Source organism: Lepus europaeus, chromosome 22 (genome assembly GCF_033115175.1).
Source record: "Lepus europaeus isolate LE1 chromosome 22, mLepTim1.pri, whole genome shotgun sequence".
Taxonomy (NCBI): domain Eukaryota; kingdom Metazoa; phylum Chordata; class Mammalia; order Lagomorpha; family Leporidae; genus Lepus; species Lepus europaeus.
This window is the reverse complement of record NC_084848.1, coordinates 21,223,371-21,247,485: the sequence shown is the minus strand read 5'-3', so window position 1 is coordinate 21,247,485 and position 24,115 is coordinate 21,223,371. Positions and strand designations below refer to the sequence as shown.

The following is a 24,115-nucleotide window of genomic DNA, read 5'->3' as shown; positions in this document are numbered from 1 at the left end:
GTTGTTCACTTCCCATTTACAGAATAAAATTTAAACCTGCCATTGAGCATTCAAGCGAATCCACAAAAAGTAAAGTATCTTCTAACTTTATCTCTCGAAACTCTCCAGTGTATTTTCTGCTATAGCGAACCACTCTCCTCACTGTCTTCAAAATATCATTTACCATTTCCACGTATACATCCATACCCCCTGAAAAGACTCCCACATCTTTTCCAGTTGGCCAGTTTTCCCCTTCTTGAAAGTAGACCTGTAGTTTCATCTCCTCCTGTTTTTTTCCTTCACTCTCTGAGCCAATATTCAACTCTCTCAAAAATCATGGAGTATTTTGTTTATCTTGGCATGCATCATGTAATGTTGACTTCACTTTAAAAAATGAGTATATTTTATCTTGCAAACTTCAATTTCCTTAAGATCAGTGCCTCCACTTTTTTTCTCTTTCTCATGCAGCTCCCAACACAATTCTGCCTATCTAAAGGTTTACACGACAAAATGGCTTGGACTTTTAAGTATTTAGATAAACCACTGTCTACTGCCATCCCTCACAAACTGCACCCGAGTGAAGTATCACATAAGACGTCTACCTTCTTATGAAGAGCACACTTAAAGCAGTGCTTTAATGAAATCTCCTGCGTGACAATACTTCTGTTTGTATTAGGTCTCAAATCAGAGGATAACTCAGTGCCTCCAGATATCTCATTCACAGTGACCCCATCAGTAGAGTATTTAAGGCAGCTGTAGAAAATTAGACATTATTTCCCATAGTTTAGGAGGCAAGCAACATGGCAAGAACTGCATTTTGATTTTACGTCCTCTTTTAAACTAAACTCAGGTATTTGACTCCATTAAGTGAAGGAGTATGTGGAAACCTTTGTGGAAGACTAGCTATCCAGACAAGTTTATAAACATCATTTGCTCTCTGCACAAAGCTGTAGTCTGTGGCAAAAGCTAAATATCAGATGCATTTACTGTGACTAACAGTACTAACACAGCCCGTTCTTGCTCCATTACCATTTATTATCTGCTTTTCTTAACAACGCTTTGCATTTTCTCCAAAGATTCTGATTTACGGATGAGCAGGGTGTTCCTGAGACAAAAACATGCTCAATCTGCAGCATGTCACTAACAAAGTCCTGATGGACGTTATTCAAGAACGTCAATATGTCAGGAACTGTACTCTCGTGGCTCATAATGGGAATAAAGCACAGTTATTAGACCGATTTGCCAAGGCCATACTTCAGTTTCTGTCTGACTGACAGTGCCAGAAAAGACAGAGGTCCTCATCCAGTGACTTCCAATTAATGTGTTTACAGTTCTTGTCATTCTGTTAAGCAGCTTGTCCCTAAAAGTTACAGATCAGTTTGTGGTCTCAATAACCTCATCTCCTCTCTCTTCAGCTTTCCAAAGAAAATAGGTGTCCAGTTGACCATTAATACTTTTGAAGGAACTCCAAAAGATCTGTGAAAAAATCATGATGTTAAGAACAACATAATCTAAAAGAAGAGAAATCTAGATTGGATTGAACAAAAACAATCCCTGATGATATGAGTTTTAATTAGTTTTTCATTAAGCAAGGACAGAATTTTATTAGAAGTTCTTTTAAAATAGTTTCACTGAGATTTAATTTGTAGAGCATAAATTTACCTGTTGCTAATATACATGTCAATGACTTTTAGAAAATGTATAGTTACCCACCCATCACCACAGTAATTTTAGAACATTTCTATTTTCCCTAAAAGACCCCTATGCCACACTTTTTCAGTTAATATTTGTTCCCATCCAGCCCCAAGAACCACTCATCTGCTTTCTGCCTATAAATTTGCCTTTTCTGAATATTTTATGCATATGAAATTATAAAATACATAGTATAATGCACTGGGATTCTTTCACTAGGGTAAATGTTGTGGTTCAATTTTGTTGTAGCATGTATCAGCAGTTCACTCCTTTTTAATTGTTGAGCAATATTCAATTGTATGTTTATTCATTCAGCAGTTTATGGTCATCTGGATGGTCTCCAGGTTTGGGCTATAATTAACAATGCTGCTATGAATATTCATGTACACATTTTATCTTTGTGTGTATATATGGCTTGACTAAAAATAAGAATAATCTTTTCCTACAAAATTAGTTCTTTTTCTAAATGTCACAATTCTAAACTCTACTGGAATGGTAAAATCACAGAGAAACTGGCAACAGCAGCAATGTTTAAAAGAATGAAAAGTCTGACCTGATTCATTTCAGTCTGCTAAATTCATTACCTGACTTTTCCCCAACTTTATTCTGTGTTTACAGAGAAATGACACAGGGTCAAATCAAAATGCTAGAAAAGGTAGCCTTTATCAAGGGTTATGTAATTTTTTCATCCACATATACAATGGTCTAAAGAACACACTCAAAATTTGTTGGGTATCTACTTCTCCAATGCCACAGGTTTTATTGAGACAGAGCAGCCAATCCTACTAAGATTAAATACTAAGCTTAAATCATTTTTAAGAAGTCCTCACATACTTTTTATCCAAAAAATAGAAAAACTTGCTGACAATTGATAGATATAGGAATATCTTTACGCCAGGTAGACCACCCATTTTAGACTGAACGTTCTGTCCACCTCCCTAGCAGATTTCTGTGTTGACGCTCTAACTCCCAGTGTGAGGGTCTTAGGAGTTAGGGCTTTGAGAGTACTTGGGTCTACATGAGGGGTCCTCCTGATAGGGTGAAAACCTTTAGAAGAATAGACCAGAGTTCTTGCATTCATCCATGTGGAGAAAGCAACAGCAAGAAGGCAGCTGTCTGTAAGCCAGGAAAAACCCTTCACCAGAAAGCCCCTGACCATGCTAGCACCCTGATCGCAGTCTTCCAGTCCCAGGACTCAGAAATAAGTGTCTGCTGGCCGGCGCCGTGGCTCAATAGGCTAATCCCCCACCTTGCGGCGCCGGCACATCGGGTTATAGTCCCGGTCGGGGCGCCGGATTCTGTCCCGGTTGCCCCTCTTCCAGGCCAGCTCTCTGCTGTGGCCCGGGAGTGCAGTGGAGGAAAGCCCAAGTGCTTGGGCCTTGCACCCCATGGGAGCCCAGGAGAAGCACCTGGCTCCTGCCTTCGGATCAGCGCGGTGTGCCAGCTGCAGCGCGCCAGCCGCGGCGGCCATTGGAGGGTGAACCAATGGCAAAGGAAGACCTTTCTCCCTGTCTCTCTCTCACTGTCCACTCTGCCTGTCAAAAAAAAAAAAAAAAGTGTCTGCTGTCATACACACCTGTGGTCAGCTGAAACTAAGACAATCTCTCAATGACCTCTACCCATCTGAAGAGAACTTGATTTCTCATAGTAAAATGACATGAACTTTTAATTAAAATACAATTGTGTTGTTGTTCCTAGAGTAAAACCTTATCTTGAAATTTTATAAAATGAAAGAAGAGCCAGCTAGGTATTTCAGTTATTTTTCATATTTTGCAGATAATCTTTCAGAGGATTTCTTTGGTAATAAATAGGATATTACTGAGTTTCTCACATTACAGATAATTTTAATTGCCTTGGTGCCAACATTTTTTACAAGATCATATATCCCCCAAATAGCAGGGCTGGTGCCAGAGCTCAATAGGCTAATCCTCTGCCTGCAGTGCCGGCACCCGGGGTTCTAGTCCCGGTCGAGGTGCTGGATTCTGTCCCGGTTGCTCCTCTTCCAGTCCAGCTCTCTGCTGTGGCCCCGGAGTGCAGTGGAGGATGGCCCAAGTCCTTGGGCCCTGCACCCACATGGGAGACCAGGAGAAGCATCTGGCTCCTGCCTTCGGATCAGCATGGTGCGCTGGCCGCAGCGCGCTGGCCACAGCGGCCATTGGAGGGTGAACCAATGGCAAAGGAAGACCTTTCTCTCGTCTCTCTCTCTCACTGTCTACTCTGCCTGTCAAAAAAAAAAATGCAACACAGATAAGGGAGAAATGTGATTTTCTTTACAAAATGTGTTCAAAATGTTCCTTGAGAAGAATGTTCACTTGAGAAATTGTGGTACCAACTTACACATGCATGACATTGTAGCGTGTATAGCCTTAACAAAGCTTTCTGATACATGTGCCTTGTTCAGTTGGCAGGGGGTGTGTAAGGAAGTGTTAAACCACCATCTCATGCTTTCTGGGACACTCATGAGCCCAACATATGTGAAGTATTGATATCACAATAATCGCAGCAATGACTTTATATATGACAAAATAGTGAAGCATATCTAGAATTCTATATAACTAAAAGAAGTAATTAGGATATTAACAACAGAACCAACAGTTAATAACTTGAGACTTGTGAAGGCTATGGTCAGGCAGACGGGATACTGGACAGCTTCAGCCACAACTAGGTAGTTACTCTTCAAAAACAAATCATTGTAATTATTAAGGTCAAGGCCTGTCTGCATTCAGAGAAGATTTATCTTAGGAATGGGAGCCTTAAAAATGGTAAAAAAAAAAAAAAAAAAGTTACCTCTTTTGCCACTTCTTGATTATCAGAGAAAAATAAATGACATTCTTGTTACACTTTATTGGTATAGAAGCAAGTATTTAGGCTACATTCAATGTATGCTAGCAACAGGACATCAACTTTAGGCCCCTGAGGTCAAAAATATGAGTGTGTGGCTCAGAGAAAGAGCTGAGTAGAGCTACACAATTGTGGTTCATCAACATAAAGATGCCAATTGAAGCTATATGTATAAACTGGTAAAATCATAATCTGCAGACTGAACTAGAAGCTAGGAAAAACTCTTAAATGCCCATGAATAGACAATGCAGAGGAAGAGGCGTCTGGGAAGGCTGGTAGACTCTTTCAGAACTGAAAGGAAAACAGTGAATAGAGTGGACAAATGAGGGGAAGGCACCAGCTCTGCCAAATGCCATAAGGAGGTCATGTATGGAAAATTTCGAAAACATCCACTTGGTTTTGTATAACAGAGGTTGCTGGTAATTTTAAGCAGACCACAATGGACTGAGAAGTGCAGAGAACAACGATACAAAGAGGGGGACTATTCTTTCAAGTTGTTTGACTCTGTGGAAAGGGAGATATGTCAATTGTGGGAAGAAGAGAGGATATGAAGTTAAAGATACTTAAGCAGTCATTTATTTAGGTAACAATAACTTAAAAGAGCTTTGGGAAGTAATGAGAAAAAGTAGAGTGAGAAAGATGGTAGACACAGTTGTCAAGCAGAATCTACTGATGAATCAACCCATTGATTGATGGTACTCAATCAATGGTACTCAACCCATTAGTCACAAATTAGTGATCCAGTTCAGAATCTCTCTATTTCATACAAGAGGACCTTAAGCTTTCTAAAAAGGAGATCTAATAGCATCTCCTCCTGACACAGGATTCTCCTAATTTCCAAGATCCTCTTATCCCCCAATTTATTGTATATTTCTGCTCTGCCCTCACTTGCCTAACTGGTCATTTGCCTCTGCCTTAGATTCTGCCTTTGTTGTACTACCAGAGTAAGGTTGATAAGTAAAACCCAGGATGCCCAGTTAAATTTGAACATAAATTTGAACAATCAACATCCACCTAGGGAGTGGGCATTCAGCCTAGTAGTTAAGATGCCAGTGTCCCACACTCCAGCTCTGACTCCTTACTCCAGCTTCGTGCTAATGTCATCCCTGGGACACAACAGTAACGGCTCACATGATTGGGTTCCTGTTGCCAGGAGGGGGACCTGTATCACGATCCAAGTCCTGGCTATGACCTCAGCCCAGCCCCAGTGGTTGTGGACATATGGGGTATGAAGCAGTAGATGGGAGTGTGCTCTCTCTCTTTCTCTCTGTCTTCTTCACTCTTTCTCCCTCTCAAATAACTAAAGATAATAAACACATTTTTAAAAGTCTAATTTTAGTATATCTACTTGATAATTAGAACATATATACATTAAAGTTAATTGCATTTATGATATTCAATTTTAACTGGGCATTCTGTGCTTTTGTTTGCTAGATTTGACAACCCTTTTCCAGGGACCAGAGAGACTGAGTGACTTTCCTCTTCCCATGATTGCTACTCTACAGAGCTACAATCAGCTCGTAACTGGTTCCCTATCACCACAACATGATATGTTCTACTGGTATATGCCCAAATTTCCCATGAGTGCTAAATCGTGAGTATATGTCTTAGCAATGCATTCTATCTCTATTTGTTTTCTTAATTGTATATGGTTCAAGTATCAAAATTCTTGGTAGACTTTGAGCAAACACTAACCGTAGCAGGTAAAGGCAAGAGAAATGGGAAGGAAGAGAGGGAACTGCTTCCAATGCTTATGTTTCCACAGTTAATCCACAAAGCAGGCAATGATCAAAGAAGAGATGATTGTATTTAAGTACTACTGGTTGATGGATACATGAGGGCCAGTGTAGACAAGAAAATCTGGATTCTAACACTCCTCATCTTGTCTCAAGAGACTGCCTGGATGGCAGCAATTTCTGGCAGTCGAAGTTGCTGACCAACTTTGATAGTTTATAATAAACACAATGACATAAAGACTCATTCAATTTATGTAACCCTGCCCTGATCTTTTAACCCATTAAATTAATATGAATATGGGAAAGAATGGGAAAAGTTCATGGTATTTAACGTCAAAAAAAATTTAAAAAACACATTTTCCCCCAAGCACTTTTCCGGTTCATTTAAATGTTAAATTGTATATTTCAAAGATAAATCTAAGCCATGTGTCTTACTTCTCCCCTTCAACAGCAAGCTGTTCTACAAGAGCTCACTGTCATATCAAGAACCTCCATGATGCCATTTTTATTCAAAATAAGAAAACCATATTTTTCCTAAAAACACAAGAACAGTCTATCTAAAAAACACATAAAAGAATTCTAACTCACATCTCATGAAATTTAACAGTAGTCTTATTTTCAGTAGGTTGATTTATACCTGATCTGAAGATACTTATTATGGCATCAATGCCATCAGCAGCTTTAACACTCACCGGTGTTATCAGGAATCAGAGACAAGCCTGAGTACTTTCCAAATGTTGGCTTTAATCTCAATCACCCTAGAAGGGATATATGAGCATTACTCATCTATTTAATATATGAAGACCCTGAAGTCCCAAGAGCTGAATCAGATGTGAAGAATACATAAGGATGAACATGAGTTCTGCCTCACAGAGTGGTTGAGTCTTTCCTTTCTTCCAGACAGTAACGTGGTTCTTTATAGGTAAAAGAAAGATAAGCAATTCCTATTTTCTAGGAGTCAGTTATCTTAATAATATGTACAGACAAAAGAATATTGACACAGAGGTGGCTAACTCATATTTAACAAGAATATAATGCACTAACATGATACATGCATTATCTATAAAAACTCAGTCCTTTATAAGAAAATATTTCCAAAAATTTACAGAGATAAAACAAAAAGAGTTTCTTCATCCAGATGACATACCATATCTCCAGTGAGAATACCTTTTCCTTGAAAAGTGTTATATATGTTTTACTACATGGGTTTAAGCAGCAAAAGAGCATTTTGAAAGGGCGATGGTGACAAAGAACCAACAGAGAGAAAGGAATAAAAACACAGATTCTGGATCCAGACATGCCTGAGTTTCAAATCCGAGCTCCACTGCTCACTTGCCAATTATTCAATCAGGACCCTTTACTTAAGAAGGCTGTACTTCAGGGTTCTCATCTACACAGTGGACATAATAATACCTATCTTACAGGAATGTTAAAATAATTAAATGGGATTATATTTGGAAAATAGTTGGCCTAGCTCCTGGGACATAATAAGCATCTTATAACTGATGTTTGTGGTTGTAGCTCAACAATCAAGTAAAAAACTTTAGCCATCACAGCAGAGTCATGGAGGCCAAAGACATGACACTTTCAAATAATTATAGTCCATGATAGGAAAAAGAGAGACTTGGCTAAGTGCTTGGCATCACTGGAAAGAAGGCAGAAGAAAGGTGACTGTCAGAATAGTCACTTCCTAAATGCAACAAGTGCCAAGACTGGGCCAGGCCCAAGCCCAGAACTCCATTTGGATCTCCCACATGGATGGTAAGGGCTCAAAGATTTGGGCCATCTTACACTGCCTTCCTAGGCATGTTTGCAGGGAGCTATATCATAAGAAGAACAGGTAGGCTTCTAACCAGAACTCCAGTATGGGATACTGGTACCGCAGATGGTAGATTAATCCACTATGCCAAAATGCTGGCTCCTCACACATTTTTTGCCCAGTACTTATTGGTGCTTTTGTAGCAGAATGGCAGAACTGAGTAGGTATCACAAACAATGTGACCCACAAACCCTAAAATACAATGTGATCCTTCACAGCAAAAAATGAACCAACCCTTTTCTGAGAGCTATGAGGAAACATTTTGTGTTAGTCTGCTGAGGTTATCATAAAAAACAACCATTGACTGGATATCTTAAATGAAAGATATTTATTTATTTTCTCTGGAATTTAAAAGTTCAAGCTCAGAGTGGTAGCACCCTCAGTCTTGGTGAGGACGCTCTTCCTGGCCTCTGGGCAGGGCTGCCTGGCTGTGTGCTCATGATGTAGGAGGAGAGAGCAGACAAGCTCTTTGATGCCTTGTTTTTCCTAATGGGAAAGAACACACTTCATTGGGAAGCAGAATGTAGCAGTGACCAAAGAACATATCACGCTCTAAGATACACAGGATGCTTGCTAACAAAAATCAGCTGGAACATGGGTTCCCCTGGGCAGCTTCCCAATACACACTTTCCTTAGGGGCTGGAAAAACTCCTGCCATTATCTTGAAGGAGCTGTGGTCCACTAGAGATAGAACCCCTCAGGGGTGCCTAACTGTTTTTTATAAAGAACAATCTCTTCTCTTTGAAGTCCTCATTTGTTCCTTTTTTTTTTTTTTTTTGGACAGGCAGAGTTAGACAGTGAGAGAGAGAGAGAGAAAGGTCTTCCTTTTTCCATGGGTTCACACCCCCAAATGGCCGCTATGGCTGGTGCGCTGCAGCTGGCATGCTGCGCTGATCCGAAGCCAGGAGCCAGGTGTTTCTTCCTGGTCTCCCATGTGGGTGCAGGGCCCAAGCACTTGGGCCATCCTCCACTGCCCTCCTGGGCATTTGTTACTTTCATTCTACATTCTCTCAAGGCCATCAGATCAGCTTTGGTACAAATTGCCTTGATGCCAGCACTGGTGAAGTCATCTTTGGCATGATCATCTTGTCCAAGGTTACATCATCATCCAGCATCATCCTGCTCATGTGAACTGGGAAGATGTGCTTCCCAGTCTTTTCATCAGGCAAGGAGAACTCAATCTTTCTTTCGATGCAGTCTGGCCTCATAGTGCTGGATCCAAAATTTCTATTCAGTTTGTGGCCATAATAACTTTCACACATCCTCTTCAATCAAATCCATCCAGTTGGTTCAACAGTTCTAACACTGTATATTGAATTTTTCTCATCACCAGAACTTGAGTCATATATTTTTGTCCCAATAGCACCAATTTCACCAATAAACATGATAGCTTGTATACTTTTTTGGCAACTCGAAAAAACAAGCTCTGGCCAATTGCCTGGGCACTTCTGAATAAGTTCAAAGCCAGTCACTATGAATAATGTGCCTCTGATAGGCCTAAGAGTCAAAGGGATCACACAAACAAGACGAGTGTCTGCTAATACTAACTGATAGAATCAAAAAGGGAGAGAACAATCCAACATGGGAAGGGGGAGACACAGCAGACTCATAGAATGGCAGATGTCCTAAATAGCACTCTGGCCTCAGAATCAACCCTTAAGGCATTCGGATATGGCTGAGGAGCCCATGAGAGTATCATAGGCATGGAAAGCCAAGACACTCTGGAAAAAAAAAAAAGAAGAAGAAGAAGACCTAAATGAAAGATCTCTGTGAGTGAGATCCCAGTGGAAAGAACAGGGCCATCAAAGAAGGAGGTACCTTTCTCTGAAGGGAGGAGAGAACTTCCACTTTGACTATGGCCCTGTCGGAATAAGATCGAAGTTGGCAAACTCAAAAGGCTTCCATAGCCTTGGCAACTCATGACTAGAGCCTAGGGAGATTACTGACGCCATAAACAAGACTGTCAAATTGTTAAGTCAACAACAGGAGTCACTGTGTACTTACTTCTCGTGTGGGATCTGTCCTTAATGTGTTGTCCAATGTGAAGTAATGCTATAACTAGTACTGAAACAGTATTTTACACTTTATGTTCTGTGTGGGTGCAAACTGATGAAATCTTTACTTAAGATATACTGAATCGATCTTCTGTATATAAAGATAATTGAAAATGAAAAAAAAACTTGGTTTTAAATTGCATAGAAAATTAATCAATTTTTAAAAAATGTCATGTAGGATCTCTGTCCTTAATGTGCTGTACACTGTTATTTAATGCTATAACTAGTACTCCAACAGTATTTTTCACTTTGTGTTGCATTGTGGGTGCAAACTGTTGAAATCTTTACTTAATATATACTAAACTGATCTTCTGTATATAAAGAGAATTGAAAATGAATCTTGATGTGAATGGAAGGGGAGAGGGAGTGGGAAAGGGGAGGGTTGCGGGTGGGAGAGAAGTTATGGGGGTGGGGGGGAAGCCATTGTAATCCATAAGCTGTACTTTGGAAATTTATATTCATTAAATAAAAGTTAAAAAAAAAAAAGAATGTGCCTAACGTTTAGTTTGCTACTGCTTTGGCCAAAAGGTTTTACCTATGTCAGATGGACCATAGAGAATGACCTTTTGGAGGGGTTTTATTCCTATCTCTTCATAATACTCAGGATAGGGGAGAGGAAGCACTACAAATTCTTTAATTTCCTAAGTTCAGTTGTCCAACTCCCCAATATTGGCATAGGATCCCTGAGGGTCCTTTTCCACCTTCATCACTGCAACCAGGGGATCCGTGTCATCCATCAGCGTCCCTATCACAGCACATACCTTTTGCCTGAGCAGGACTGAGCAGCCTAGTTCCAGCAGATCCTTGTCCACAAAAGGAAGGATCCCGATGTAGTGTTCTGACCCCACGGCTGTCAAGGTGATGGCGTGGTTGTCATCAACGATCTCCTCCAAGATTCCTACTGACACTGGGGTCCCTCTCAGGTCATCTACTTTGTTCTTTCCTCCTCCTGCTTTTCTTCTAATGGCTTCATTTGTTCCTGATTTCTAATGAATTCTTCCTCCATAAGAAGATAGTCTTTCATCCTCACTAGCTTCAATAATTTTAGCCAGCGCCGAGGGTGAATTGTCTCCAGTGGCAGTTTGCTGGCAGCATCAGTCCCATTGTTTTCATCTTTTTTCCACTCTGGTGGGTACTGGAGGTTCCTATTTCTTTTTCTTGTCCTTGCCATCTCTCTTGCCACCTTTAGAAAGATGACCCCTCCCTCACTTTGACCCATTTTGACTCAGCCTTGTAAGCTGCCACTTCCAGAAGTTCCTGGTGTCTATTCTTATAAGGACATTAATCCCTTTGTATCAGAGCCTCAATTATAACTTCATGTAACTTTAATCATCTCCCTATGACCCAAGTGTCCAAATATACTCATTTTGGGGATTAGAGCTTCAAGAAAATTTTTAAGATGACATAATTTAGTCCATAGCATATTTCAAGAATCTGAACTGCGAATGAGTCTGAAATATCCATGTGCACCCTCCAAGGTGCCTTTCCAAACACATCTGGAGAATAGGTTGAAAACAAAGTACAGTGGAAACCATGCCTGTTGAAAATGGATAAAGAAAACTTGCCATGAATGTTACCCATAATGGCAAACCATTTGAGCTTGAAGAAAAATAGGGATGAAATGACTTCTGGAGGGTAGAACAAACTTCTCCATTGCAAAGGTAAAGCACATCCATTAATCCATCCTCCAAAAGGTAGTTTCCATCATTTGTATGCCCTTTCCTCTTACTCAGAAAAGCAGCAGTAAAACTATTTGAGGATAATCTATGACTAAGTAGGGTTAAAGATTCAAGCAAGCATTGATGGGTCAAGGTCAAGTGGCGGGCCTCATCATTCTTCTGCTATTTACAAAAAGGATTTAAAAGTATTTCTCCAACAACCACAGAGTATTTTAAGAGACACTACCTCATTCATCTTCCAAGAGTCCTTCCAAGTAATCTGTCCCACGTTTTATTTCTATTTCATAAATGGGGAAACTAGGCCAAACAGCAGTTATATGCCTCTCCCTAGAGTGATTCAATCACTAGAGGAACCAAAGATGGGATAATTTGAAACCCCTTGATCTCTACACATTCAACCATGAAATGGTATATTAAGGACTTCTCCATAAATAGTAAATGTCTAACATTTATTGGATGAGGTATCAATAACTCTGCAATCATTGTGAGCATTTCTTGCCACACCAATATGGTAGATGACTCCCACACTTTGGTGCTTTTAGGGTTTCTCTTCTCAATTGTAAGTAGAGAAATATTAACAGTAGGAAATCAATTTTAAGCCCAAACAGGTTATGGTCAGAGCACAAAATATAGAATTGTGTTGAGATGCTAGTACCTGATGACTCAAATGGGCTCTAGTGCCATCTAGTGAGAGATCAAAGCAACTCATGGATCATTAAGAGGGTTGTTTGCCATCCTGGGGGTTCAAGAGGTTTGGATTCTTTCCAGATTAAAGATTCCTTGGGGCTTAATCTTGCTCCTAAGAAGGTGTACATATCTCTATTCAAGTTACTGTAGAAATACATCAAGGGTTTAACTTGAATCCCTTGTTGAACATTTTTTCAATGACAAAAAAGTGAAAAGAACCAGGACTAGCAGGTGAATGACACATTTCAATCTATTCCACTTCCAGCTTTTTGGTTTTACACAAATTATCTAATTTCTCTAAGATTCTTCATTAATATAAAAAAATTAATTCCATTTCATGGGTAGTTATGATTAGTCAAGAAATAAAAGAAACTTGGATATCACTAAACAATGATTCCCAGCAAATACCTATCTCATTCCCCAAAAACATATTTGCAATTTTTTGGCATAGCATTGGATTGGTTTGCTAGGCCTGCCATAACACAGTTCTGCAGACCAGGAGCCTATGAAAGAAGAAATTCATTTTCTTGGAGTTTTGAAGGTTGGTAGTCTGAGATCAAGGTGTCACCAGGGTGGAGTGGTTCTTAGGGCCATGTGGAAATGGTCAGTTCTAGGTCTGTCCCCCTGGCTTTCAAATGGCCATTGACTCCCTATGTATCTCCACATCATCTTCACTCTCTGATTATGTCCAATCAAATTCCTTTTTTTAATTAGGACATCAGTCACACTGAACTAGGGCCTACACTAAGGACCTCTGTTTAATTTAATTATCTCTTTAAAGACATTATCTCCAAATACAGTTACATTCTGAGGTATCTGGAGTTAGGACTTCAACATTTGAATTTCCTTTATAGAGGGAATGGGGAGAACACAACTTAGCCCATCACAAGCGCAAAGAGCAGAGGTAGGTAAGTACCCTCCTTAGGCCAGTACGACACAGCCGCACTGCCTGCAAAGCAGTAAGCAGGAAAACACAGCCCTATAGGTGAAATGGAATATAGATTCCACTTGCTTTTGTTTAAGTTAAATTATGACATCTTTTTCCTATAGCAGCATATGTTTCTGAGTAAAAGAAATTCTACAACATCATTTTTATAAATCATAGCAGTCTTCAAGTACCTTTGGAAAATAAGGAGGAATCAAACGGTTACTATGGGATTGGTGTTTAGTGGAGTGTTTAAGACACCACTTGGAATTCATCCCATATCAGAGTGCCTCAGCACAAGCCCCAGTCCACTTCTGATCCCAGCTTCCTTCTAAGATGCATGCTGGGAAGGCAACAGGTGATGGCTCAGGTAGCTGAGTCCCTGCCACCCACATGGCAGACTGGATGGGATTCCTGGCTACTGGCTTTGGCCTGGCCCAGCTCCCGGCTGTTATGGGCTTTGGAAGTGAACCAGCATACGGAGGATACCTCTCTCTCTCTCCCTCCCTCTCTCCCTCTACCTCTGTGTGTGTGTGTCCTTCTGTGTTTCAAACAGATGAAAGTAAATAAAAATGCATAAAGATCTATGTGTTCCACCCCGTGAAGGGATTCGATCTATTCCTGAGTTACTATGTTGCCTACCAGTGCTAAACCAACTTTGGGAAACTTCATTTCACTATTCAGCTGACTCAGGAAGCACATTTTGTAACTTCTAGCTAATCTGTAGTACAATTCAAAATCTTCAGCTGCTGAAAACTGCACTCTCCAGTTTTTATTCCGAAAAAAAAAAAAAAAAGTATCTGCCAGCACTTTCAAAAATGTATTTTGTGAGGTGTACATATGTTAATACAAGTATAGCAAAGACTGTCCACCTCGTTGCTCTCCTATTAAGCAGATTTCCCTTTACAATCTCCTGCATTGCCAGCCTCTGCACTTCAGGTTTAGAGAGAACAGAATTGCAGTGCTTTCCTGCCTGCTGTACCGTGACTTCAGCACTTCTCCCCTTCCAATCTCTCCACCACAGCTATTCGCGTGCCTGGTAGACAATCTCTCTCTGCCTGGGGCAACAAAATTGTCAAAACTGGAAATAATAAAACACAAACAGGAGCTTCAGAATCCCAAACAATAGCACTCTCTAGTCATCATTATTACCTTCATTTATATTTTAAGTGCCTATTTGAGTTTTCTTCCTAAGAAGAGAGAAAATCCAAGCCATCCATAGCAGTGTCAAATGGTAGTCAGTTTTTGAGAATCTAAATGAAGGTGGGAATGAAAGGTCGGGTTTAAATTTTTCTAGTCAAATTGCATATCATATTCAATTTTGAAGGTGGCTTGCTATAAATTTGCTTGTGTCTCATCACCACTTTAAAATGTCTGTGATGGGGTGGGCATTCAGCCTGGTGGTTAAAATGCTATGAAGATGTCTGCAACCCACATCAGAATGTCTGGAGTTGGCTCCCAGTCCTAGGTCCAGATTCCAATTTCCAGCTAATGCAGACCCTGGGAGGCAATGGTGAGCTAAAATAATTGGGCTCTTGTCACCCATCTGGAAGACCTTGATTGAATTCCCAGCTCCTGGCTTCAGACTCCCACCCAACCATTGCAGACATCTGAAGAATGAGCCAGCAGGTGAGAACCCTCTTTTTCCCACCCTTCAAAATAAATAAATATTTTTAAATTCCTGTACTGAGCTGCCACACACACTCATGCACAACGTTTCACATAGGTAACCAGCTTCAAAACATTGTTCAATCCCCAGCCATCATCTAACACACTGCCTGAATTTTTCTCTCCTTTTTCTTCCATGTCTAAATTCATTCCTTTCCTTCAAACTAGCATATTGCAATTATTCAAACGTCACCACTATGATACCCAGTTGTTTAGATCTTGATTTTTTTTAAGATTTATTTTTTATTACTTGAAAGGCAGAACTACAGAGAGAGGAAGAGAGACAGAGAGGCAGAGACCTTCTATCCACCAGTTCACGCCCATATAGCTGCAACAGCCAGGGATAGACCAGGACAAAGCCAGGAGCCTGGAGCTTCCTCCAGGTCTCCTATGCAGGTGCAGGGGTCTCAGCACCCTGGCCATCACTTGCTGCTTTCCCAGGCACACCGGCAGAGAGCTTGACTGGAAGTGGAGCATCCAGGCCTTCAACCAGCACCCACATGGGATGCTGACATCACTTGTGGAGGCCCAAGCTACAATACCACAAAGCCAACCCCTAGATACTGATGCCTTAATAAAGAAATGAGATTAATTTTAGGCCTGGAACAGGGAGAATCCAAGAAGAGTTTGGAACACTTTGTAGCGTCAGAAGATAAGAAGTGCTTTGGAGACAAACAAAAAACAATACAGATCCAGATTTGCACTGGCATTGCAGAATACTAGGTTAAGCCACCACTTGCCACACTGGCATCCCATATTGGAGTGCCACTCAAGTCCCAGCTAGCCCACTTCTGATAAAGCTTACTGCCAGTGTTCCTGAAAAACCAGTGTAAGGTGGCCCAAGTAGGGGGACCCTGGAATTCCTGGCTCTTGGCTTCTGTCTGGCCCAGACCTAACCGCTGCAGCCAAGTATGGAGTGAATCAGAAGATGGAAGATTCCTCTCTCTCTCCCCCTTCCTCCCTTCCTCTCTGTCACTCTGCCTTTCAAATAAAATAAGAAAACAAACCAGATCATATAGAAGCTAACATCAGAGAACTGCGAGACCCAAAGCTGGGACAAATGAAACAACAAAATGAATAACAGAATCAGATTATAACATAAAGCGTAAAATACACATAAGTCTATCTTGATGTAAATAAGTGACCAGATAAATATGCAGAGGAAGAGACAAATCTTCCATAGAGAAAACTTCTGCATAATGTACATGGATACCACCCCTTCCAGAACGTAGAGTTCACCCCCCCAGACCCTTCTTTGGATGTGAGCTGATTTCAGTGACTCACTTCAAAGTAGAGTGCAGAAAGAGAGAAAATAGATAATCACAATGGCAAATCCTAGCAAACGCTAATGAAACCAAGTCATCAGAGCCAACATCAGCAGTGGTAAGTCAACATGACCCGTGTTCTCCCTAATTGAATTGATGGGAAAGTCATATCACCTCTGTGGTATTTGTCCCATAATTCCAATGAAATCTTGAGAGAAACAAAAGACAACCCCAGACTGAGGAATCATTCTGTAAAAGGCCTGAATGACTCCCTTCAAATTGTCAACGTCATGGAACACAAAAGAATGAGGAAACAGTCACACACCAGAGGTGACTAAAAGAAGTGACAACAAAATGCAAAATGGCATCATGGACACAATCTTGGGCAAACATACAAAAATTTTTAATTAGTCAAAAAACCGGTAAACTTCAAATCATCTGAATTTTATTTAATAGTAGTAATCCAATGCTAATTTCTTAGTTTTGATTCCATGAGTACATAGGTACTGACATTGAAAACTGAGTGAGAGACATACAGTATTTCTCTGTACTAGTTTTGCAACTTTTTCTGTAAACCTGAAATCACTCTAAAGCCAAAGTAGGGTCAAATGTTAAGGCAATTATCACACCAGTTAAGATGCTCACATCCAACAGCAGAATACCTGAGGTTCACTCCTTGCACCAGCTCCTGATCTATGTGTGCAGCTTAATGCAGACCCTTGGAGGCACTAATGATGAGTGAAGTAACACTTCTGCCAGCCAGGGAGGAGAACTGGATTGAGTTCCTGGCTCCCAACTTCAGGCCAATTCAGCCCCAGCCCAGACCTGCTATCGCAGGCATTAAGGAAAGTAAACCAGTAGAAACGAATACTTTGTTTCTCTTTGACTCTTTATATCTATCTCTCAAACAAATGATAATAAAAGCAAAAGGAATTCCTGTGTTTTAACATTTTGTGTGCCTAAGACCTTGGATTACCTTTATAAAATGCCCCTCCAGGAAAAAGTCTGTGAAAAGGTAGAAAAAGGAAGAAAATTACTGAAATGAAGACAGTAATAACCTTGGAGGATGGAAATGTGCCCACTTCTATGTATTTTACTGAGCTATAACTCGTATAGTAAACTGACATTTTTAATTGCACAATTCATTGGTTTTAGTATCACAAAGCTATGTCACCATCATATTTAATTCCAGAATATATTGATTACCTGGAAAATAAACTCCACACCCATTAGCCTCTGGCAATCACTAATCTCCTTTCTATAGCTATGGATTTGCATATTCAGGATATTTCATAAAAATGAAGTCATACAATACGTGGCTTTTTGTGTTCAGCTTCTTTCACTAAGCATAATGTTTTCAAGATCAATCCATACTGTAGCATGAGTCAGCACTTCATTCCTTTTTATGATTTAGTAATATTGCACGCTACGGATATACTACATTCTCTTAATCCACTTGGCAGTTTATTGCACTTGGATTGTTTCTCCCTTTTGGCATTTATGAATAATGCTGCTGCGGTGTGCATTCTTCTACATGAGGTTTTTGTGTGAATATATGCTTTCCTCTTGCCAGGGCATATTCCTAGGAATGGAATTGCTTTATCACATGATAGCTCTACGTTTAAACTTTTGAGGAACTGCCAAACTTTTTCAAAGTGGCTGCACCATTTACATTCTCACCAGAAATTCCCAATTCTTCCAACTTTTCCACATCTTTACTAATGCTTGTTATTATCTGTCTTTCTATTGTAATCATCCTAGTGAGCATGAAGTGGTATTTTGTGGGTTTGATTCACATTTCCCTGATAGCTAGTGATGTTGAGCTTCTTCCCATACATTAATTGGCAACATCTTTAACTTCTTTGGAGAAATGCCTATGCAAACCCTTTGCACATTTTCAAAAGGGTTGTTTTTATTGTTGAGTTATAACAATTCTTCTCATATTCTTGTTAATAGACTTTTGTCAGTTATATGATTTGTGAGTATTTTCTCACCTTCTATGGGTCATCTTCATAGTGTCCTTTGATGCACAGAAGTTTTTAATTTTGATGAAGTTCAGTTTATCTATTGGTTGTTTAACTGCTTGGATTTAAATTATTGTCTGATCCAAGATCATAAAGATTTACATCTATTTTTTTGGACTCTTAAAGTTCTAGCTTTTACTTGTGGGTTTCTGATCTACTATGAGTTTTTTGTTTGTTTGTTTGTTTGTTTTGTTTTGTTTTGTTTTGTTTTGCCAGGCAGAGTTAGACAGTGAGAGAGAGAGAGACAGAGAGAAAGGTCTTCCTTCCATTGGTTCACTCCCCTAATGGCTGCTATGGCCGGCGCTACGCCGATTCGAAGCCAGGAGCTGTGTACTTCCTCCAGGGCTCCCATGCAGGTGCAGGGACCCAAGCATTTGGGCCATCCTCTACTGCCCTCCCAGGCCACAGCAGAGAGCCGGGCTGGAAGAGGAGCAACTGGGACTAGTACCCGGCATCCCAACCGGGACTAGAACCCAGGGTGCCAGCACCACAGGCGGAGGATTAGCCAAGTGAGCCATGGCACCAGCCCTATGAGTTCATTTTTGTATATGGCCTGAGTTAGGAGTCCTCTATAATATATATTTTAATATGATACCATGAACAACTATGACTTAAAATTATAGGACAGAAAATAAGTTCTACCAGTCATTAGTAGCGAGGTATTCCCCTTTTCTATGTTTTCATTTTCTCTCCAGCAATATGAAGGAATTGAATCTCTTCTGTAGAATCTGTTTCTATTCTATTTGTGATTTTATAATCAGTAAAATTTCAAGATAAATTTAAAGAAATCTCAGTTTACATCAAGGAACTACTAGCTCCATAATGAAGTTCTGGGAAGAATTTCAAGAATTCATGTCCAGAAAGCCCTCCACCCAGTAATATCCCAGAAAGTGTGCATGGTGGGTGGGGGAAGACAGAACACCCTCACCTAATTTCTATAAAAACTTCAGTCTGAATGCAGACTCAGCTCTCAATTCTTTCCTGACGTGCCCACCTGGTTTGTCATTTGAATTCTCTTCAGTAAACTTGGCTAACGTGCTTACTGTTAAGAGAGAGAGAGAGGGAGGGCACTACTTTTCTAATGACAAAATATGCAAAGTATGTATGAAGAGGTACTATGGATTTGCTAAAAAAAAATTAAAGGGTGGTGGGTAGTGGTATAATCGTAGAAATATGATTTTATCTATCGGTCTCCAATTGCAGAGAACATGTGGGTCCATTATACTATATTATGCATTTTTATATATTTGAAAATGTGGACGTTTAACCTAGCAGTTAAGACATCACTTAAGATGCCTGCATTGCATATTGGAGTACCTGGGTTCAATGCCTGTCTCTCCTGACTCCAATTTCCTGCTAATACAGACACTGGGAGATATCAGTGATGAGTCAAGCAGTCAGACTCCTACCACTGACTTGGAAGACCTGTGCTGAGTTACCTGATCCCAGCTTTTGGGAGTGAACCAGTGGATGGGAGCATTCAATCTCAGTCTCTCTACCTCTTGAATAAGTAAATTTTTTTAAAAATATGCTTAAAATTTTTCAAAAGAAGAAACTGATATTCCATAATGTCATTGTTTTAGGTCACTAATTAAGAGTATTAAAAAAAAAACCTGACATCTTCTCATTTGTGAATGAAGGTGAAATTAAGACTTTTCATGGAAAACAGAAATTAAAAGAATTTGTTGCCACTCATCCTGCCCTGCAAAAAATGCTTAAAGATGTGCTACACACAGAAACACAGAAACATGGTCATCAATATGAAAGAAGGTAAAGGAAGGAAACCTCACAGCAAAAGATCACAGGAAGCTCAATTTCTCTTTGACATAGAATTAAAATCTGATTCTCTGTTAAAGCAATCTGTTAAAGTAATCTATTATGTTCTCTTGATGTCTGTTAAATTCTAATTGTTCAAAAACAGCTGAATTTTTATTAAGAGCTATGGGTTATATAAATATGTGCTTATTTTCAAAGATTTGAATAATCACCTTGTAACAACGATCAAATTTGGTCTATGTGATGTCATGATTTTAAGGAATCTTATTTCAACCAGATATTCTGGATTTTGAGCCTTCTTGGCATTCTTGACAGGCATTCAAAAAATCAAAGTTTCAAACAATCTGGACTCTAAAGTTTCCAGTAAATCTTGGACTTTGGTTTTTCCAATTTGGGCCCAACTGAAAAAATCGAAGGACCTATGTCTCTCATCTTATAGAGACACCAACTATTTGCATTATATTAGAAGTACTGTCAAGATGTGACATGGTACTAAATTTTAAGTTTCTATAATGGAAAATGCTATTAATACAAATGCTTGAGAATTAAAAAGTCTAATGATCTTGTGTTACTAGACATGATAGTTATCTTAATGCGAAAGCCCCAGAGGCCTAAAGGGTTAAATACTTGTAAAATCCTACAGGTGCTTTCAAAAATACTGTGAAGTAAGCAAGTGCCTCTTGTTGGTTGATGAGTTTATAATTTTAAACATGGAAACTTAAAGTCTTTTGTCATCCACAGTTATATAGGATTTGCTGCTCATAAAACTAAAGCGTTGTTGGTTCTGTGTTTAGCTGTCCTCCTATAGGTTCCTATGGACTTTTTCCAGCCACTTCGATTGTATTCAGTACTTTGGGATGGATCTGTAAACAGATGAAGCCAATAATGTATTAACGTACCAACTGAGAGAAAGTATGGTTAACTGAGGTTACTCAAAACAAAAAGCAACTCAAATCAATTGGCAATCTACAAAAAGAGATAAAGATTTTAAAAGCTATTATTAAAATTGCTATATTGGTCTATTATGTTATGTTATATGTGTGTACATATTGTATGTCCACATGGGAAAATTTTATTAAAAGCTTTATATTAATCAGCTTATAGATAAGATTGTCCATAAATTTAAGCTGCTAAAATCAATCAAAGATATATTTTAATTCATGTGACCTGAATCTCTGCATCATATGTTTTATACTTGTTGGTAGAAAGAAACTAAAAACATTTTATATGGTTGTGCTTAAGTTTACTGGTTAAACAAACTACACCATGTTAGATATTTAAGAGGTGTTTTCAAATACATGACTCTTAAAATTTATAGAAGGCATTGGATCTTCTGGAAAATGTTTTCTTAAGTTGTTATCTAATGGTTGAAACGGTTTGTTAAGTATTCATGTAATATTGCTATTGTCAGCAAGCGATCTAGGACTTGCTCCCTCATTTCTCTATTCTAAGCCCAACTTGTTCTTTCATTTCTCTATTCTCCTCAAGGTATGAAACTAATTCTATTATGAAGGAATCTGTAGGACGCACAATTTAATCTTTAGACCTTATAAAAGAGATGGCTAACAATTTTCTGTAATGGCATAGCCAAAATAAGAGCTTAAATAATAATCTCATAGCTAGATTCACTTCGCCATCAGTGAAGTATACAGTAAGTAGAAAAAAACCTCCCTTTCAGACCAAAGGGAAAGAAAGTTTTAAAGTGAGAATATAATTTTCCTCATGGGCATTGTCTACCTTAGAAACACTACTACAGAACATGCCTGTGACTATAGACTTGTAGTTCAGGCACTGAATAATAGAGATGGGACTTGGGCACTCCCTTGACTTGCATCCTCTGGTCTGCTTTAACAAAAACCAGGAGGAAAAGAAAGCTAGGCATCAGAAGCAATGGGTGGCAGGCCTATTAATGGCTGATCTGCACAGTGATCTGCCCTCAAGGAGACCCAACAGGCCAGTCCACTGCAGTGGCTTTCCATGTGGTAAGCCTGGGCTTCAGCAGAAGTCAGCTTGTGAAGAGCCCTGGCAGCTCTGCCAAGAGTTGGATCACTGGAAATGGACCTGCCCTGGAGTTGAAGGATGCCCAGGTCAGAGCCACAGATCTTATTGGCTCTAAGCTGAAAAGCCCTTCACTCAGCCCAACTTCCAAAGTGACCACTGCAGCTGAGGGGACGGCCAAGTAGGGTCAGCAACATTGCAGGCAGAACTGTAAATTTCTTGTTAGAGATGCCACCTGCCTTTACCTGGCCAGCTCTCCTCCCAGGCCAGCTAAGTAATGAAAGTCAACAGAGTGCCTTCCCCAGGAGGTTCACACCTCCCTTAGGATATACCCCATGTGAAGAGATAGATAGGTCTGGGCCTCTTGACTTACAAGGCCTAAAGCCCACCAGATTATTATCAAGCCCCTTCTATCAGGTTCTATTTGCCTCTCAATCAGAAAACTTAATTGTAGCTTAGACAGCACCTTTCTTAGCTCCTCTAATAATGACTCTGTCCTTTGTTCTAGACCCTGTCTAGAGCACTTGGGCCTCATCCCTTCATAATCATAACCTCTACTCTACCACCAATAGCTCTACTCCCAACCTGTGTGTACTGATGGTCCTCTTCCCCACTTAATGCTGTATAATTGTTCAGACCTGCTTAATGCCACTCTTAGGATCATTGGTTACTATCCTCACTCTGTCTTTTATGACCTTGTCTAAATATGATCAGAGTCGGGGAACTTGGAAGGCTTGCATAGCCTTGGCAACTCATGACGAGAGCCTAGGGTGGTTACTGGTGCCATAAACTAGAGTGTCAATTTGTTGGGTCAACAACAGGAGTCACTGTGCACTCGCTCCTCATGTGGGATCTCTGTCCTTAATGTGATTTAATGCTATAACTAGTACTCAAACAGTATGTTTCACTTTGTGTTTCTATGTGGGTGCAAACTGTTGAAATCTTTACTTAATATATACTAAATTGATCTTCTGTATATAAAGAGAATTGAAAATGAATCTTGATATGAATGGAAGGGGAGAGGGAGCGGGAGAGGGGAGGGTTGCGGGTGGAAGGGAAGTTGTGGGAGGGGGAAGCCATTGTAATCCATAAGCTGTACATTGGAAATTTATATTCATTAAGTAAAAGTTAAAAAAAAAACTGACATCTATTATCATTGTCATTTCATAAAAGAACAGTCTACAGTAGACAATAGGATCAGTGTCATCTCAACATAAAAGCAATTTCTTTCATTTGGGAAAATTTTCCCATGTCCTTCCATTTTTCACTTGGTCATGGACTGGTACAAATCTTACCCTAGTGTGTGGGAAGCAATGAATCAGATTACAGTTCTAAGAAATTACAACTACATACACGTAGGTGTATGATTCCATCTACTTCTCAATAAACAAAAAAGGACTCTAGCAAGAGTGAGAGGAACTAGATGTTCTCAGGTGAGTTTTGTTGATGCCAAGATTTCTTTCAGTAAAGAGTATTAGGCTATAGGGCATCAAATAAAGTGTAGCTTTATACATAATACAGTAAACTTTTCATGAAGAACTCACGACTAAATTAACCAAGACAGGGAATGGGTGAGAAAGTATCATATCCTTTTGTGAGTTTTGTTGTTCTTTTTTTCATTGAAATGATACATGGGCTCAGGTATATTATAGTAAATTTTAACTTGGTATCTGTAATTGAATATTAATAAAAATTCTAGTCATAGACACAAGATAAAATCTAGCAGTAGAGATTCTTCACTTACATGATCCAATTTCCTGGAACTGTTTGTGCTAGAAATCTCTACAATGTTGATTTTATAAATGTTTTGAGAAAGGGAAAAAATGAAATTAAAATTGCCAAATCAAAGAATAAAAAAGTAAATTGGATTTTTGTCTTATCTCTTAATGATCTCTAGAATATGGCAGAACTTAATATTTCCACTGACTCAACACATTTTAGCCTCTTTTTCCAAGATGTGTAAAAGATTCAT

At 39.5% G+C, this 24,115-nt stretch overlaps 1 protein-coding gene and 1 pseudogene across 1 annotated transcript in view; both read right to left on the bottom strand.

The window, feature by feature from the left end:
* CEP128 (centrosomal protein 128) overlaps window positions 1-24,115 on the bottom strand; it is a 620,584-nt gene that overhangs the window by 17,919 nt on the left and 578,550 nt on the right. The window lies entirely within an intron of this gene.
* On the bottom strand, window positions 8,749-11,299 carry LOC133751525 (26S proteasome regulatory subunit 4-like; annotated as a pseudogene).